At 44.7% G+C, this 13,756-nt stretch overlaps 1 protein-coding gene across 1 annotated transcript in view; it reads left to right on the top strand.

Annotated features, from left to right (window-relative positions):
* LOC128419807 (homeobox protein SIX4-like) overlaps positions 1–12,728 on the top strand; it is a 168,625-nt gene extending 155,897 nt beyond the window's left edge. Inside the window, exon 4 of the transcript XR_008331928.1 lies at positions 12,710–12,728. The gene's annotated coding sequence lies outside the window, so the exon portion shown is untranslated. The remainder of the gene's footprint in view (positions 1–12,709) is intronic.
* The last annotated feature ends 1,028 nt before the right edge of the window (positions 12,729–13,756 follow it).

Below are 13,756 nucleotides of genomic sequence, written 5' to 3'. Positions count from 1 at the left end.
GAAGAGCAACTTAAAGGCATCTTTTAAATTATGGATCAACTTTTAGTCATAATTTTGGCCCCTCCCCCCAACATTTCTTCCCCTTTCTCCCTGCGAAGTCTAAGAAAGTATGAACCACTATTTTACCTTCCCATGAAATAATAATAGCAATATTTTCGTCTTCGTCGGTGTCAGCAAACGGAATTAAATCGTTTCCCGGAGGGTTGGAATCTGCAGTTTTATGGGGTCTCGGGATAGAATAAACTGATATTTATTTACAATCTCAAGGTGGCCTACATGATTCCTGCATTGCAGGGGGTTGGACTAGATGACCCTTGGGTCCCTTCCAGCTCTAGGATTCTATGATTCTCCCCCGGCTCATTTAATCTCCACAACAATCTTGTGAGGTAGGTCAGGCTGGGAGGCAGCGAGTGGACTTTGGAGAGGATTTTAACCCTGGTCTTTCCCAGATCCCAGTCTGTGACATTCTAACCACTCTAACCCCACAGACTGTCTCTCGATTTATTTTGCTTTTCTCCCCCTTGCGTCTTTATAAGCAAGCATCCATTCTTCGGGGGGGGAGGGGAGGAGAGGGAATAAAGCTAATCTCAGAAATTTGGAATTAAATTCTATATTAGTGCCAGGCCTTTCACATTTAAAGTTTAAAATAAATCAATTCTGTTTTCAAGCATCGCCTTGGTTATTTTTCACACACTCATCGGTGCCCGCGCAGATGTAAAAAGAAATGCCCTCCGATTCGACGTGGTTTGCTAGGGAGGAGGGGAGAGAGAGAAAGAGAAAGAGAAAAGAGAGAGAGAGAGAGACTTCTACTGCCTTTTCTTTAGTATCAAGCACACTGTGACTTTTCCCCGGAAAGATTTGGTAAATCAGACGGCGGATACATAGCGCAGATGGTTTGGAGGTGTCGGGTCACATTATGGCATGCCTGGCTTCGCGTCTAAGTTCATTCTGACGGAAAACCCTGATATTATTTTCACAGATCTACACAGTTCACTTGAAAAAAAACCCTCCGAGCCATTTTCATCATTTATGCGAGGCTTGCTGCTAGCGGGATGGAAAGCCTTTCGATATTGCTCATTTTCATAAAGACGACAGGAGGAGAACTGCAGAGAAACAAGACCGGGCAGGGCGTGTTTGTGTGCGTGTAATCAAACGCTGAGTGCGGGGAGCGCCGGGGGGGGACGGACCCCATTCCGTAAGCATTTATTTTGATCAAGAGCCTAGTCCTCTTGAAGGCAGAAGAGTTGGACGCGATGCAACTCGGTTCCTCTGTCCAGCTACGCCGAAGGTTCGGACCGGTTTTACAGACACTTTTCTGCAGAGCACACAAGCGGTGTACGTATAGAATCGGAGAGTTGGAAGGGACCCCCAGAGCCATCTAGTCGACCCCCCTGCGACTCAGGAATCCCAGCTAAAGAGATAGCCATCCAACTTCTGCTTTAAAAAAATCCCGTGAAGGAGAGTACACCACTTTCCGTTCCACGACTGAGCAGTTCTTACAGTAGGAAAGTTCTTCCTGAGCAATAACCAGAGCAAAAGCCTTTCAGAGCAAAACTGAAATAATAAATAGCAGAATTAAAAGAGCATGAAACTGATTCGAGGCCCATTGCGGCCTCCAGTAGAACCCGATCCATAGGTTCAGAAGCCAATTCCGTCAAACTATTTGCTATTTTGCGCTTTGTTGTTGTTTAGTCGTTTGGTCGTGTCCGACTCTTCGTGACCCCGTGGACCAGAGCGCGCCAGACACTCCTGTCTTCCACTGCCTCCCGCAGTTTGGTCAAACTCATGCTGGTAGCCTCGAGAACATTGTCCAGCCATCTCGTCCTCTGTCGTCCCCTTCTCCTTCAGGGACTTTTCCAGGGAGTCTTCTCTTCTCATGAGGTGGCCAAAGTCTTGGAGCCTCAGCTTCAGGATCTGTCCTTCCAGTGAGCACTCAGGGCTGATTTCCTTAAGAATGGATAGGTTGGATCTTCTTGCAGTCCGTGGGACTCTCCAGAGTCTCCTCCAGCACCAGAATTCAAAAGCATCAGTTCTTCGGCAATCAGCCTTCTTTATGGTCCAGCTTTCACTTCCATATATCACTACTGGGAAAAACATAGTTTTAACTATACGGACCTTTGTTGGCAAGGTGATGTCTCTGCTTTTTAAGATGCTGTCTAGGTTTGTCATTGCTTTTCTCCCAGTCATGGACAAACAAAGTGAAAGGCTCTTATCAAATCTGCTTCGCGCGCAGAAGGTTCCAGGTTCCATTCCGGACATTTCCCGGCAGGGCCGGGAGAAAACCCAACCTGAAACGCCGCTTGCCAGTGTAGTGGCAATGCCCAGCGAGATGTCCTGTTGGCCTGAGTCGCTCTTGAAAAGCTTCCGGTGTTCCTAAGCCAGAACCACAATGAACTGGAACTGGTGTGCTCAAAATAAGTCGTGAAAAACAAAACGAAAAATGCTGATTTTAAGAACTGGGCTGGTGGAGACGCCAGCCATTGAACGACTTTGTGTCGGTGTTTATTGCCATGAGAGAGGCATCCCGGAGCCGTGGGGTACCGGGTCGCTTCTTCTTCACCCCGCGATGTCTGCTTGGGGTGAGGTCCTTAATCTCCGTCTGAAATGCGCCCTAATTCTAACAGGACTGGATACGAAATCGGCAACGATTTCGCATTGCGCGCACGTTCATGCTACAATTCTTCTCACGCTTACCACTCGGTAGGACGTGGCTTCGTGCAAGTAGCTGTAGGGTCGCGCTGCACGTCCTATAGAAAAGTAAATGTGTTTCGGACTGGGTTAAAAGCTGGATCCTTTCTTGTCTGAGTAAAGCACTCCATTCTGCAATAACCTCCCTTACCTGGGGGTAAATTGCGCTCAATAGGGATTACTTCTGAGTAGACACATATATGACTACACTGTAAAGGCGCCATCGATTTAAAAGTGAGAATCAAGCGGTTTGTTAAATGACTCCAGATGAAATAAATGGGTTTTAACATGTTTGCCTTGAGCAGGGTTTGCGCCTTTGACTCCCACTTCTTTCAAAGGGAAAAGAGAGTTAAGCGTACATTAAATATATCTGGATCGCGCCCATCATTTTACTGGCGAATGAAGCATAGGCGCATGTAATTGGCCGCCAATCGGTTAGCTCTAAGAAAACTGACCCCATTTCTTTAGCAAACTGATAGTGATTGCTTAACCCTCTACCCGTTGGATTCAATGGGATTACTTGCAAGTATAAGATCGCGCTGTTTACCAGCTCTTGTATACAACAGAGTATTTAGTCATAGAAGTATAAAGTTGGAAGGGACCCGAGGGTCATCTTGTCCAACCCCCTGCAATGCAGGAATTTCAACTAAAGCATCCATGACAGATGGCCATCCAACCTCTGCTTAAAAACCTCTAAGAAAGGAGAGTCTGCCACCTCTAGTGGGAGTCTGTTCCACTGTCGAACAGCTCTTACTATCAGAAAGTTCCACCCGATGTTTAGTCTGAATCTCCTTTCTTGTAATTTGAAGCCCTCCAGAGCCAGAGAAAACAAGCTTGCTCCATTTCCCGTGGAACAGCCTTCCAGATATTTGAAGATGGCTATCATACCTCTTCTCAGTCTTCTCTTCTGCAGGCTAAACATACCCAGCTCCTTCAACCGTTCCTCATAAGGCTTGATCATCTTGGTTGCCCTCCTCTGTACAATTTCCAGTTTCTCAATATCTTTCTTTAATTGTGGTGCCCATAACTGGACACAGTATGCCAAGGCAGAATAGAGTGGTACTATGATCAAACCTATCCATTCTGAAGGAAATCAGCCCTGAGTGCTCACTGGAAGGACAGATCCTGAAGCTGAGGCTCCAAGACTTTGGCCACCTCATGAGAAGAGAAGACTCCCTGGAAAAGACCCTGATCTTGGGAAAGATGGAGGGCACAAGGAGAAGGGGACGACAGAGGACGAGATGGTTGGACAGTGTTCTCCAAGCTACCAGCATGAGTTTGACCAAACTGTGGGAGGCAGTGGAGGACAGGAGTGCCTGGCATGCTCTGGTCCATGGGGTCACGAAGAGTCGGACACGACTAAACAACAACATCATACCTCTTCTCAGTCTTCTCTTTTGCAGGCTAAACATACCCAGCTCCTTCAACCATTCCTCATAAGGCTTGATCATCTTGGTTGCCCTCCTTTGCACAATTTTCAGTTTCTCAATATCCTTCTTTAATTGTGGTGCCCATAACTGGACACAGTATGCCAAGGCAGAATAGAGTGCTACTATGATTTCCCTTGATCTGAACACTATACTTCTGTTGATGCAGCCTAGAATAGCATACGCTTTTGTTACTGCAGTTTCACACTGTTGGCTCATGTTAAGCTTGTAGTCTACTAAGACCTCTAGATCCCTTTCACATGTACTACTGGCTTTGAGCCACTGGCTAAGATGGCTTTTGGCCAATTGGTGGTGGTAAAGAAGAAGATTATCAGTTGTGACAGCTAAATGGGAACTTCCAGGTTCAGAGGAAGTCTACCGCTGAATACCACAACAACGGTGGAGAGGTGTTGCACTTGCGGTAAAACCTTTGCCTTACATGCAGAAGGTCACAGGTGCAACCCCCAGCGACAGCTCTATGTAGGACTGGGAGGGACCCTCTACCTGAAACCCAGAAGAGTCTCTGCCAGTCCGTGCAGACAGTATTGAGCTAGATGGGCCCATGGCATAAGGCGAAGCTTTCTATGTTCCAGAAGACTTCTGAAAGGGAATTTGCTCTCACCCGAGGTTTCCCAAACTTGGGTCTCCAGCTGAACTACAATTCCCATCATCCCTGAATATTGCTCCTGCTAGCTAGGGGTGATGGGAGTTGTAGTCCAAAGACAGCTGGAGACCCAAGTTTGGGAAACCCTGGTTTAACCAATACCAGCTATTTTAAATGCTCCTCTCTATATAAAGCAGGGAGGGGTAGCCAATGTGGCGCCCATGCATGTTCTCAAACCCTCCTCAGCCCCAGCCAGCATGGCCAATGGTTAGAGCTGGCTGATGAGGGTTTTAGTCCCGAACACTTGGAGTCAACACGTTGATTAGCTCTGCTCTAAGGAGCATTTCACTGATTTGGAGCCTTGAGGGTGCTGTGGAATTTAGAATCAAACTAGTTTCTCAGTCGTTGGGCCTGACGAGGGCGGTGACGCTGGGAGGAGGCTGAAAAGCAGATTCTTCACGCCATCTACGCTGCGCCCTCTGCGCTTCCAAGGACCAGCTGGGAGGTGTTAAGGTGCACACACCTCGATTTTATGGACAGCTGGATTAAAAACGGCCTTCGGGTGTCCTGGCAGGGGGGAATAAGCTCTCAAGGCGCCGGATTCCGTCCACCGGACCGCAGTTCTATGTATACAGGCAGGAACATCTAATATATTGCAGCAGCGCGCGCTCTCTCTCTGTGTGTGTGTGTGTGAGAGAGAGAGAAACAGGGAGAGAGAGAGGGAAAGAGAGCGTTCAGGCATTTTTATATATTCACTTCCACTGGCTCCTGCAATAAGGCCCGTCCTAATTTCAGCAGCAAAGCAGAGTCGTGCGTAATTTCTGTCGCAGCAAGGCGGACGCGTGCGTAAAAGCCTAATTTGGATAGAATTGGGTGTCAAACTACCCCACTCCTGTTTATTATTTAGCATTAGGAAGCGTTCACACGTGCGCAAGAAACCCGCGAAACAAAACACCACCACAAGAGAGGGCCGAGGGTGCTTTGGGAGGCACGCGTGAAGCCATTCTCAACGTTCAGAAGGCAAACATTCAGAACCACGTTGAGGCTCGTGTGAAAACAGCCGCCGGGATCATTTGTCAAGGCGCAGGTATGAAAAACAAAACAAATCAGCACGGGCCTCCATTTGCGCTTTACGGATGGGGCGGGTCAGAAGCTTTAAAAGTCAGGGCTTAAAATAAGGCAATATATCCCTGGTGACCAGGGCCGGATTAAAACCTTTCTAGGCTCTAAGCACCGAAAAAGTGTCCCTCATGGGCGTAGCAGAATCGAGTAGGGGCAGAACCGAGCTATATGCGACGCGCTTGGTCACTTTGTTAAGTATAAAATAAAACAAAACGTGGATTTATTGTAACACTTGACAGGATCTGATTTCTTTGCATTGTTTCCATCTACCTTACCAGGGCGCCCCTTGGTTTAGTTGGGGGTAAGTCAGGAAAAAAGAGAACAGAAAACTGGGACAAGACTGTGGAGTGTACGGAAGTCAAATAAAGCTCTGATTCTTCCCATGATGACTACTTCGAAGCCTTTTGTTTAAAAAAAAAATCAAATGTCAAATTATAAAAAAATAAAAATTCTAATAAAAGAAAATAAATGTGCCCCTGCTTTGTTGCTGCCCCACAAGTGTGTAGTTAGTTTGCCTATTGGAGAGTCCAGCACCGCGGATGAGCCTCAGACCTGCCACTTCTTTTTGTTGTTGTTGTTTAGTCGTTTAGTTGTGTCCGACTCTTCGTGACCCCATGGACCAGAGAACGCCAGGCACTCCTGTCTTCCACTGCCTCCCGCAGTTTGGTCAAACTCATGCTGGTAGCTTTGAGAACACTGTCCAACCATCTCGCCCTCTGTCATCCCCTTCTCCTTGTGCCCTCCATCTTTCCCAACATCAGGGTCTTTTCCAGGGAGTCTTCTCTTCTCATGAGGTGGCCAAAGTATTGGAGCCTCAGCTTCAGGATCTGTCCTTCCAGTGAGCACTCAGGGTTGATTTCCTTCAGAATGGAGAGGTTTGATCTTCTTGCAGTCCATGGGACTCTCAAGAGTCTCCTCCAGCACCATAATTCAAAAGCATCAATTCTTCGGCGATCAGCCTTCTTTATGGTCCAGCTCTCACTTCCATACATCACTACTGGGCCACTTCTTTTAATCGGTCCCTATCCGACCCTTAGGGTTAAGTCAAAACTGAAAGCAGTTTAGATTCCTGCCAAACTGTAGCGACGCCAAGGATTCTGAAAGTGGCCTCTCCGATGAATCTGTCATTCTGTAAGAAAGGCCTGATTCCCTGTCTCTTGGAGAGACTCTCTTCTCTTTTGTCTCTCTCTTTCTATTTCTCTCTCTCACGCACGAAAAAAACAACAGCCGGGATAAGGGAGGGAAAACAGAGACATAAAATAATACAGTGCAAAGTCATAGCTGTGAAACCGTCACATTTATCACTCCGGGGTTTCTGTGCTAGGGAGCTGCAATTCCCTGGGATCTGAGGCTGATCTACAGAAGAGAGAGCCATTTGCTAATTTTTTGATTCCTGCAAGCTGACTGTTTTCTAAGCGCAGAAGTGCATCTCCCCAGTTTAAGCAGACAAATCTGTCATTCCAAGTACAATGTTGCCCTGTGACTCACATACCCCTCTTCCTGCATAAGGAGGGAAGTCTCTCCAGCACAACATCCCATTATACTGAGTCAAGGAGCAAACAAGTGTAATGGGGATGAAAGCGGCCCTTTGTCATCCGTGAAACATTTAATACTTTCAAAGTCCTACTGTTCGCCTTGCATATCATACAGCAGGCTCATGAGACCAAATCCAGCACAGGAGGATGGAGAATGAAAGAACAAAATCTCTCCGGAGTCAATGGAACAGTTGTCAAAGAACAAACGACGGGTTTATTTAGACAAATGAATCTGTTTGTGATAGTGGATATAAATGTTAAAACGAAACAAAACAGCTCTATTTTTTAAGGAATTATGCTGTGGATAGTATTGCTTACCTTCCCCAATCGTGTTTTTTATGTTTGGTTTTCTGGATTCATGTTTGCCATGACATGAACAATAAGATCAGGAAAGCAGGTAAATTTATACACGTTTGTTTAATTTGCATTGCCTGCTTATTTATTTGCTGTGTAGATTTTTCCTCCTTCGCACCCTTGAGATACCTTATAAATGCGCAATCTATGTGAAGTAGATCATGCCGGCCACATGACCCGGAAAGCTGTCTGTGTGGACAAACGCTGGCTCCCTCGGCCTGAAAGCGAGATGAGCAGCGCACCCCATAGTCGCCTTTGACTGGACTTAACCGTCCAGGGCTCCTTTACCTTTTCCTTTCCAAATTCACATTCAGGGATCACAACAATGGCCCGGTCTATATATTTGCAGCAGAATGGCCAAGTTCTGAGGTGGCACAATGGATTGCACCACTTTAGGTCTGGTGGAGGGGGCGGGACAGACCACATTTTTAAAAGAGTTGTAAAATAATTTTGTATCAGAAGGAAGCTAACACGGCAAAGGGAAAGATTCTAGCCCAGCCCCTTGTCTGCTGTTCTGCTTTTCTATTTGTAAAAGGTTTTGGTTTGGAATGCATGTGTGAGCATTCACAAATGTTATTTCACCCCACACAATGTGAACTGGTATCATCTTGTTTTCCTGGACAAAAAGGACCCGTTGAAAGTCCGGTAGAGATTCCAAGGCCGGTTTTCCATTGAGGACAAGAGATAAGGAATTGTATGGACAATATGAAGGCAACTTCCCATTAGATATAATTTTGCACTCTGTGTTGCCTAATAATTGTTTTCTCATCCGCTTCTGCAACTTGTGTATCTCACGTTTGGCAATATTAGTGGCATAAGGCTATATTGCTTGCATACACAGGTCTTGCCAATTGTTTGATGTGCTTAATTCATAAAAAAATATCTGTCTTGGGTCAATAAGAATCAGTGGTGGCTGCAGGAAAAAAGATGGGAAGAGGGAAAGCATATGATAATGACAGGAGTTCAGCAATGGCAGGGCAAGTTGGTGGGGCGAACTTCTTGCTTGGGGGGGGGCGCTTGTGATAAGAATTATACATAGCCAGCTCCTGCATTTTATTTATTTATTTATTTACAGATTTATTAACTTTTAAAAGATGATAGTCTTATTCTTTTTTGGATTTTACAGAATCTGTTTACAAAGTTGCATCTATATCCCGCTTTTTGGTCTGATGAGCCTCCAAACAGGTCATGTAACAGAACAACACAAAACAAAATACAGTTTTGGTGTTGGGAGTTGTGCCATTAGGGTGTTGGGAATGAGAGTCACTGAAAGGAGGAGGAGATTTGTAGAGCACAGCAAGAACTCATCCCTAATCTCCAAGGGTGGGTAGCAGCCGTGGCCAGCATGGCCAATGGTCAAGGATGATGGGAGCTGTGGTTCAGCAACATCTGGACGTTTCCAAATTTCCCACCTTGCCATAGACAGTATCAGGCTCTGCTTAAAATATAGCGTTAATAATATTAATTGACCCTGCTGGATTAGGCCAACGGCCAGACTAGCCCAGCTTCCTGTTGTCATTGTGTCCAACCAGAGGATTATGGGAAGCCTAAAAGCCTTAGGCACGTTATGAGCCAACTATCAATGACACCTGTTATTTTAGGAACATTGAGCTCACCTCTCAATTATAAAAATAAGTTTCCAGCCTTTATGATGGCTGAATTAATATTGGAACCACATAAACTGCATCTATTGAAGCTTTTGAGACACTGAGCAGCAAACCTTTCCATTTAAAAATAAATAAATATCTCATCCCCTTTTCCACTGGGAAAATGGAGGTTATTGTATTTGCTTTCTAAAAAAACTTAATTTATGTGTGTACACTTTGCTATTCAGTATTTCTACAACCGCATTTGGCATTTCCTCAGCTCAGGGGTAAAATTATTGGGGTTTTTTTTGGGGGGGACCATCCATAACTTCAGTGTTTGACCTATCGGAGACAACTGCTTCCTTGTTAATCACTGGCTTGCCTCAATAAAATAAGAGTGAATTATTTCATGATGTGCTTTTATGGCGAGAACATTTATACTAGAGATGACATTGCTCATCCAAACGTATGAAGGATTTTCATTTCTACCATTTAGTTGTGGGCCTTTGTAATCAGTATTTGACAACTTAAGGCACTTCATGATGGAGCAATCAATTGGTCCTCTTTGTTAACAACATTTATGGCATTGTCATCATCGTAAGTAGTTCCAGTAATGAATTTGCTGTATATTACTTGTAATTCATATCTGACCTTGGATGGCAATTATCAGCTTCTCTGTCTGGGATTCCAAACACACAGACCCCGCCTGCCCCCCCATTCATAGCTATGCTATTGATGTTCCATTGTCAGAGTAACCATCAACTTATCTTGCTGGGTAACAATTGTATAAGTTCTTATCCGTGAATTTATCCACACTGTCAAAGCCAGCTTTCAATAATGTTTTAGGGCACTTACTATAGTTGAGGGGAGATGAATGAACTATCAATTAAAGCACTGAATGCTATCCTTCTTCAAGGAAAACAGTATTTTTTTGCCAAACGGATGCAATCAGATACATACGAGTAAAGAAAACGGGAGGGGTGGGGGACTGAGGTAAACATAGGATTCTGTTTTTTTTTTAAATCTCCATAGCAATCAACTGCAAGAGTTCTTGCTTGACTGAATAGAAACTAACCTTTTTGACAGTAAGAGCAGTTTGACAATGGAATGGTCTCCCTCGGGAGGTGGCGGACTCTCCTTCCTTGGAGGTTTTAAAGCAGAGGTTGGATGGTCATCTGTCAAGGATGCTTTAGCTGAGATTCCTGCATTGCATGAGGTTGGGCTAGATGACCCTCAAGTCCCTTCCAACTCTAAGACTCTATGATTCTATTACTGTATTCATCTATTGCACTAGCTCAGCTCTTGAAGTGTTACAGGATGTTCATCAGCATTCCAATTGCTCACATGTTAAAAAAACACACAAAACTGGTTGTGTGTAAGGCTTAGGGCAGTGGTGTCCAAACTTTTTTCAAAGAGGACCAGAATTGATGAAGTGAAGGGCCGTGAGGGCCAACTAAAAGGCCAACCCAAGTTGTTGACCTTTTATTATTACAGTATTATTATTATTATTATTAAAGATTTTCTTGGTTTACAAAAGTATGAGCAATGTCTTTCTCCCCCCCCCCAGTTACATTTTTACAGATCAGTTTCATTTGTTGAGACATTAGTGTTACATTAGTAAGAAAAAGGGAGAAAGTGGTAGATGGGGAAAAGGTGAGTGGGGCGGGGACGGATGGCAATGTTTCTATTTTACTTAATATATGTGTTGACCTTTTTGTAGGATTGAGGTTGCCCCAAAGTTGTTGAGCTTTTTTTTTAGGGTTGAAGATTTTACCCCAGGAAATAAACTGCCACAGGGGCCGGATTAAACCAACTGGCGGGCCAGGTTAGGCCCCCAAAACGGACTTTAGACATGCCTGGCTTAGGGACAGTTAAGAAATGTACACCTGTTTCCTCTGATGAGTATGGATCAGAGCAGCAAAAGGAGTTCTGCAATGTAAGCCTATACATGTTTACTCTTGAGTAAGTCCCGCTACAATGGGGTTTACTCCTAGGGAAGTGTGTGGATTGCAGCCTTAGGCTGGATATGTATGATTCATTTGTGAGACATTCATGAAACAAGAAGCTTGGTGACAGAAAGACATTAACAAGTGCCTTAAACTGCAGCAGGGAGGGTGGTGAGGTGGTGACAGAATACTGTAAACAGACAACAATGCCATAAGCAAATCAGAATAAAACGAAGAGATCGTAGCACAGATGAAGAGGCTGATGCCTATATAACAGTATATTCAGTGGTGTTTTTCAATGCCAAATTTGAGCAACAGTGTATTAAAACATATTGTATATATTATAAACCTCTCTTTTTATGCAATTATGTTGGTCTGATTCATTTTCTGTCTCTTTGTGTTTTCAACCTAAGGTCAGTTTAGTCAGTGCTTCCTCCATGCTCCTCCTGCATTTCTTGATGCGTGAGTTTTCATTTCCCCAGGCAACATATCCTGTCTGTGACTGACAATAGGCTACATTTTGAGCAGAATTAATTCATTGCATCTGCCCATATCTCACTTCCAGTGTGCTTTCTCCTCCTCTTTCTCCAGTTGCTGCATCTTTCCTTCATCTCCTGCCTGACCATCAGCTTTAGACTACCACATTTTACTTCCCTCTTTCTCATTAAACAATCTGCTTCTCCAGACATGTGCACCCATGGTGCTCTTCCTATTTGTTCTCTCTGCCAGTTCAATTGGGCAAGCAACTCATGAGGTTGCTTGGGGCAGGAAAATGTATGTGTTGCAGTGAAGTTGCATGGAATCTAAGGGGTGGACCCTGGGATCCCTTATAATGACACAGAATACTTTGGGGATAGAATTATGACAGTAACAACTGTACTCAATTTTAAGTTCTGCACAGCTCACACATGACCCAGCAGTTGCTTCTATGTCTGGCAAAGAATGTGGTACAACAGCCCTTGGGTCAATAAAGTGCCTTGAGGTGGCATGATCTATTTAGAAGTACATCCTACTGGGTTCAATGAGGCTTACTACCATTCACTACAAATAGATTCAAGTTACAAGAAAGGAGATTCCAACTAAACAAGAACTTTCTGATGGTAAGAGATGTTCGAGAGTGGACCAGACTCCCTTAGAACAGGCATGTCCAAAGTCCGTTTCAGGGGCCTAATCCGGCCTGCCGGTTGGTTTAATCCAGTCCCCATGGCAGTTTATTTCCTGGGGTAAAATCCTAAAAAAAACCCTCAACTACTTCAATCCTAAAAGAAGCTCAACAACTCCAACCCTAAAAAAAACACAACAACTCTTCAATCCTAAAAAAAGGTCAACAACATTGGTTGGCCCTTTGGTCGGCCCCCACGGCCCTTCACTTCATCAAATCTAGCCCTCTTTGAAAAAAGTTTGGACACCACTGCCTTAGAAGGTGGTAGACTCTCCTTCATTGGAGGCTTTTAAGCAGATGTTGGATGGCCATCTGTCATGGATGCTTTCAGTGGCAGATCTTGGGGCCCCAAATTTCACTGGCGCCCTGTATGACACTAAAATTCGGCACTCTTACACCTCTCATGCTCCATTGTAAATCATAGTTGTGGAGTCCCCAGCAGCACCCCCAAGGCTCTATGCCCAGTGTGACCAAACTGGTTGCACTCCCCTAAAACAACATCTGATGCTCTAGTTGGGATTCCTGCATTGCAGGGAGTAGGACTAGATGAGCCTCAGCATCCCTTTCAACTCTACACTTCTAAGATATAAACATGCATAGGGCTGCAGCCTTGTATTCAGTCCTTTCTGTCTTTGCAAGGGAGTTGGGTGGGGAGAAGATCACAGTTAATTGACTCCACCTACTGTGATCCCTGACTCTGCCTACCGGTAGCTGCCAGAGGTACCAGCCTCCAGGTTTAGAGGCAACAAGCCTCTAGATACCAATTGCTGGATAAGGGTGAGAAATAGTCATTGCCCTCATGTCCTGCTTGTGGGGCTTCCAAGTGTCTTTTGGCTAGCTTGGCCACTGTGATTTGTTTTCCCACGCTGAACTTCAATTCACCAAAGCTGTCATCTGTGCATGTGTTGTCATCAGCACATATGTGGCAGCTGTCTGAAATTGTCTGGGGATATGCTGCATCAATTCTCCAGTAGATGGAGCATCTTCATTGCTTTTCTTCAAGAGTATTTGGGGAAAGAGAAAGGAAGAGAAAGTGAGTTGATTCATTAAAAAAACAACAACAAAGAGATCTGTTCCCACTGATTTCAGTCAGGTATTCAATACTTTGGGGCTATTCTCATGACCACCTTTAATCTCCCAATTTTGGTGCAGTATGATATTGCATTTTCCCAGTAGTCAAACCACAGTGTTATGTACTTTGGAAAACTGGATACTTCTTCCTCCAGGATCATAGCTGTTAACATTGACTGTATACAGGGCTTTTTTCAGCTGGAACCATTTCAGCCAAGAACCACACACTTAAGTGGCCAGTAGTAGTACTCTTTAATACTT

The sequence above is a fragment of the Podarcis raffonei genome, chromosome 1 (genome assembly GCF_027172205.1).
Source record: "Podarcis raffonei isolate rPodRaf1 chromosome 1, rPodRaf1.pri, whole genome shotgun sequence".
NCBI classification, from domain to species: domain Eukaryota; kingdom Metazoa; phylum Chordata; class Lepidosauria; order Squamata; family Lacertidae; genus Podarcis; species Podarcis raffonei.
The sequence above is the reverse complement of the archived record's forward strand: the minus strand, read 5'-3'. Positions and strand labels throughout refer to the sequence as shown.